We start from the raw sequence: 6313 nt of genomic DNA on the forward strand, positions 1-6313 counted from the left end.
AAGGAGTATGGGACGTGTAAATCTTCCAAGAGCAGGCGGTCCTCACAAACTGAGTGACCATGAAGAAAGAGAATAGTGAGAGAGACCACCAAGACACATGTGAGCTCTCTGAAGGAGTTAAAGCTTCAGCAGATCAGACGGGAGGGACAGAGCTACAACACCTGTTGCCTGGGTTTTTCACTAGTCTGAATTTTATAGGACAGTGGCAAAGAGAAAGATACTGTTGAAAAAAACTCATATTAAATCTCAACTAAAGTTTGTCTAAATGGTTTAGAGACTAATGCAAATTTCTGCAGTTTATTCAGCAAAATGTACACATGTTTTTCTCAGCTTAGATTTTGACAAAGTTGTGTTGGAATTTGGGGCACCAGCGGCATTGGACTGTTCAACATTGCAGCAAAAATTTTCTATTTCTTGTTACTGAGAGATCCAGAAGGTTAGAGATAAAAGACTTTGTAAAGCTTTTTAATACAACCCCTGGCAAAAATTATGGAATCACCAGTCTTGAAGGTTGTTCTTTCAATTGTTTAATTTTGCATAAAAAATAAAACACAGAGATGCCACAAAACTGTCATTTTTCAAAATTCAAACCTTCTGGCATAAAGAAATACTAAAAAAAGAGAAAAATATAATTGTTGTAGTCAGTCACAGTAATTGTAGTTGCTCTTTTAAGATCAAGAAGTGGAAAAAATGTGGAATTACTTAATTCCAAGGAAAATATAATGGAATCACTCTGTAATTTGCACTTCTAAAACAAACACTTGTATCAGACTAAATCTGAAACCTTTTCTGGAAGGTAATTATCACAAAATGTTGCAAAAGATGTTGGTTCTTCCCAGTCAGCTCTGTCTAAAAACTGGACTAAGTACAAACAAACTGTGAAGGTTGTTGTTGAGGTAAGGATTTTCACCTGCATTCCTCCTCCTTTACCTCACCCGAGTTGGTTGATGGAAAGAGACCGTAAGGAGACAATAACTTAAATTTAAATATTTATTTTACCAAAAGCAGAGAGAACCAAATGCATTTGGGAGACAATCCTCAAATAAAATGTGGGAAAACACATCACCTCAAAGTGTCAGCAAAGTGCCCCAAAGATTGTCTGAGGAAACAAAGGATGTTCTCTGGTTTTAATGCTTAGGTCCCCTCCCCTCCTTCAGAGGATGTCGCTCTTCTCTGGAGGTCAAAGGGCAACTTCTTCCCCCTTCGTCCCTGGCACCGTGGCTCAAATCCAGGGCTTCTAACACATACCTCTCTTTCCAGATAAACTAAACAACTACTTGTTAAAGGTTTTAAAACGGTGGCTAAAAATGGTGATAAACACAAATCAGATCAAGATATAATAATCAAATGTTAAATAAAGCCTGGGAGAATAAATACAAGGCCTTCTATTCCACAACATTTAGATTATATATGCAGAACTGCTGCTCTTCTTATGATTAAATGCTGCTTAAGTGAAAGCTTGGTTTTGTCTACTTCCACATTGTCTAAGGTCAATCATGGAAGATATCAAAGAATCATAATGGAAAACTCAAAGCAAATTGTCTTGAAAAAAGAAATTGCAGAACAAAACTAATGATAAATAAGTGGATGGAAACTAGAGCCAATGTCTGTGACCGAACTGTGGAGGAGATCAGTTAAAGGAAATTGGATTTACATACAGAAAAGTCAAACGAAAGCCATCATTAATATCCAAACAAAAAAGAACAAAGTGACAATGAAACACTATGATGGACTGTGGGTAACTGAATAAAAGTGTCATGTCTGGTAAAGGTATAGGGAAGATGGCAGTCATTACATCTCCCATCAATGCTAACATCTACATTTTAAATTTTGGCACTTTACTTATTCCATTAGTTAAAAGAATGTTTGGTGAAAATGACTCAGTTTTTCACGATGAAAATGTATCTTGCCATAGGGCAAAGAACGTGAAAAGTTTCCTTTGAGAAATGTCAAATGTCAGTGCTATGGCCTGCAAATAGTCCAAATCTCAATCCAGCCAAAGATGGTTAAACCAAGTACTAATGGGGCAGAGTTTTATCATGATTCCATAATTTTTTCTCAGAATTAAATGATTCTGTTTTTTGCCCTCTTTTTGATATAAACAAAGCAATTTGTGACTGACTACATCATTTACATTTCTTTCTCTTTTTATTTTATTGTCACTGTTTCTTTATTCCAGAAAGTTGGAATTTTGAAAAGTAATTCTTGTGGCATGTCAGTGAATCAGGGAGAGCCAAAATAAAACAACCGAAAGAAAAAAAAACTCCTCTGAGAGGATTAATACTGTTTGCCAGGGGTTGTACTAACTGCTGTCAGAATTTGGTCATCTTTGGTTTGCTTTTGTATTAGGGTTATTGTTTCTTGTGTTCCCTGTGCTTAGTTTATTCCCCAGTGTTAATGTTTTGTTGTTCTGCTCCTTGTGTTCCTTGTGCATCACTCACTCTCCCTCAGTAGTTCTATCAGTATGCCTCTACCACCCACACCTGTCCTGCTTTACTAAACAGTCACCTGTTTCCACTCCCTTGTTGTTCTCTGCCTTTAAAACCCAGTCATTCTCCTCATTTACTCGCTGGGTTATTGCCACTTCTGTGTGTTGTCTGGTTTTCCTTGTGTCTCACCCTCGTGTCTTTGCAGTCCTGGATTTCGTAGATTTTGCTGTTTGGTTTTCGTTGCTGCCACGTCAGCCACTTATTTTCTGTTTCTTTAAAATACACCTTTCTTTAGTTATTTCCAGACACAAGTGCATTTTGGCTACCTTCCTTTTCAACCTGACAACTGCCAAAATAAAAGTCCAGGTTGGTCAAATATTTTAATTTACTGGAGTCTGTTGATATGTCATTCCTCACCTTACCCAGCTCTGCCTGATTCACCATCATCATGAACTCACATGAAATAATGAGGCTAAAACATGTTGTTTATGGCTGGAGCAGTAATTGTTAAATGAGGCACACACGGTGGGGCATTGTTACACTTCCTGTTTACTGTGGACATTCAATGTTTTGACAGCATTTGAGACAGATTGTGTCCATGCTGGAGGTCTTCCTGTCACGCCATCTTCTAATGAGAGTCTAACTGCAGGAGCAGCACCTCCATCTTCACAAAGGGAGCATTCTTTAGGACGTTGACTTTGCACAATGTCCACATGCTGACCATTCTGACCAGCTAGCATTCACGTTTGGTGGAATTATCTCAGAGTCCTGCTGAAGAAACAGGTCAGAGTGTTCACAGAGTGTCTCATGTCTTCTGTTCATGGGAGATGGACATTTGTTCTAAGCTGCTGATCCAATTGTTGACCACAAAGATGTTTCAACAGCCTCTGATTAGTGTTTCATAATGAAAACAAACACATGATAATTCAAACAAGCCAGAGAATGGGACCATTACATTAAAGTGCTAACACTGAGCTCATTTCACCTTTTTGAAGCAGAGATCTCTGAACTCAAAACTGGTCAAGTAATTGCAGAGATTTTGTCCAAATGAACCAAAAATCATGATCCTTTACCCAGTGCAGTACTTTACTTCCCAGTTTTACCAAATGTCACTCTGAGGGGTGATATGTTGAGCCTAAAGTCAGAGTGCCATGAAAATGTTTCTCTGTTAAACTGGTCAGCTGGGTAACGAGTAAGTTTCCAATTAAATTATCCATAAAAAGCAATGCCCTGTCATTGTTTTGCTCTGATTATTGTTAGACACAAAAACAAAACCAAAGCCATTGTAAAAATGTCTTCAGACAGAAATATTGAGCCAATTTTTTTTCTCCTGTTGGAGCCAAATTCAAACTGCACAAGTGATGTTGAAGAAGCATCAGGAGTCCAGAACATCTCCATAACAGCAGCTCTGTGGGATGTATCCAGTCTGCAGTGTTCGGAACCTACCAAAACTAGTCCAAGGAAAAAGAAGAATGTTGTGGAATTTTCTTTAACAAAGAAGACAACGAAGAGTTTTGTCTTAGCATAATTTATTTTTGCTATATAGCTGAGAATCACTGAGCTGAGGTGAGTCAACAGAGTGAGTCTGAAGCATTACAAATAGCTCCCCCTTCTTATACCACTTGTAGGATGAGGAGGGGTCAGGGGGGAACAGAAGGGTCAGATAGCTGACCAAAAGGGGAGGTAATTAAATAACACATCCTTTATAGGCTTGCAGGCACATCCTGGTAAATTTCCATACAGTCAGGAGGGGTCAGGGGGAAACAAAAGGACCAGATAAAACATACATCCTGGCACCCTATAAGGATAAGAATAAAGGCATTCCTAACTAAACTAAATCATGGTGGTCACATGCAGCAAGAATCACTGAAACAGTATTTTTCCCATTACAAGAACCAGTGGAGTAGATACAGGGTCCTGGATGACCAATGGTCACTGGAAGACCAGTCAGGGTATCCATGTTGATCTAGGTCCACCAACCAAAGCTCATAATGACACATCACAACGGGTCCATAGAGCCATGAAAGAAGGTGGTCTGATCAGTCTGATGAGCATCCTGCAGATTATCTAGAACAGTGTACATCTCTTACCTGGGGAAGACATCCAGATCCAATTTATTTATAAAGTACATTTAAAACAACAACAAGTTTACCAAAGTGCTGTAAACAAAATATATAGAATAAAAGCATAACCCTAACAGTCAACTTTCAAAGATCATCAGAAGACTTTCAGAGGTCCATAACAGATCTTCAGAGGTTCACAGGAGACAGTTAAAGCATCACAGCAGACCTTCAGAGGTCCTTAGGATATTTTTTGGTGTTCAGAGCAGACCTTCAAATGTCTACAGGAGATCTTAAGAGATCTACATCATCCCTTTAGATAGCCAGAGCAGATCTTTGGAGATCCACAGCACACCTTCAGATGTCAACAGAAGACCTTCTAAGGTGAACACAAAACTTTTAGAGATCTACAAGTGACCTTCAAAGATTCACAGAAGATTTTCAAAAGTTCACAGAAGGCCTTCAGAGATCCTTGGGAGACTCTTTGGTCCTCTGAGCAGACCTTCATAGGTTCACAGCAAGTCTTGCAAGGTCTACAGCAAACTTTCAAAGATCTACTACAAAGCTTTAAAGGCCCAAAAGAGAACTTTATAGGTCCACAGCAGACCTTTAGATGTTCACAACAGACCTTGAGAGAGCCATAGTGAACATTCAGGTATCCACAGAAGACTTTCAAAGGTTCACAAGACACTTTCAGAGGTCCACAGGAGACTTTCACAAATTCATGGGGGAAACAGATTTTCTCTGGCTTACAGAGAAGCTCAGGTAAGACCTGAACCAGTTCAGTGATGTGCCTTTGATACCACAGAGTTCCAGCCTGAAGATCAGAATATTGTCAGGATTTGGGGTTTTCGATTCATGTTTCAGTTTGAGTTTATTGTTTATTTTATTTTGTTATTTAGTTATCTTTGTTTAGACTTGTCTTGGTTCAGTTCTTGTTCCTTGTGTCTTTGTTTCTTGTCATCATTCACTTCTCCTCTGTTTTTTGTTTGTCTTCCTGCCACACCCATCTTCGTGTAATCCTAGTTGTAAATACCTGGTGCCCACTTCCCCTAATTACCCTCTGCTTTAAAAAGTTGGTCATTTCCTCCATTTACTGGCTGGAAGATTGTCGCTTACACGCGCTGTATGGTTCCTGCCTTGTCCATGTCTTGTCTTGTCATTTTTGCTATATCCTGGATTTTTGTTATTGTTTAATTTTTCTGCCTCATCAGTGATTTGTTTTTGTTTCTTTCATTTTAAAATAAAGTACAAATTTTATTTTCTGAAGATAAGTCTGCGCATTGAGTTCAATCTCTTCTCAACCTGACGACTGTGGTCAATCTCTTCTCAACCTGAGAAATACTGTGGTTAACTGTGTCAAAGGCAGCTGTCAGGTCTAAAAGCAAAAGAACTGCTGAGTCGCCTGAATCTGTAGCTAATATAAGATCAATAAAAACTTTTAAAAGTGAAGTTTCAGTGCTGTGAAGAGCTTTGAAACCAGACTGAAACATTTTAAGAATGCTGTGTGCATTTGAAAAGGAACGCAGCTACATAAATACTATCCTTTCTAAATGTTTTGATAAAAAACAAAGTTTTGAAATTGGCCTAAAATTTGAAAGGACAGGTATGGGGCACCATTTGTAAAGGAGCTTGTGCTCAAAATTCATGCCTAAATTTTGTCACATTTAGCTTCAAACACTGTTTTAAAATGTAGTGTTGATTTTCTGATGTCACTTTTTACAACATTTAGCTAGTTATATGTAATTGTTACAGCTAAATGCTAAATATAAATCTAAATGCTAAATGTTAAATCTAAATATTATATGTTAAATCTAAATGTTA

Source organism: Kryptolebias marmoratus, linkage group LG15, assembly GCF_001649575.2.
Source record: "Kryptolebias marmoratus isolate JLee-2015 linkage group LG15, ASM164957v2, whole genome shotgun sequence".
Taxonomy (NCBI): domain Eukaryota; kingdom Metazoa; phylum Chordata; class Actinopteri; order Cyprinodontiformes; family Rivulidae; genus Kryptolebias; species Kryptolebias marmoratus.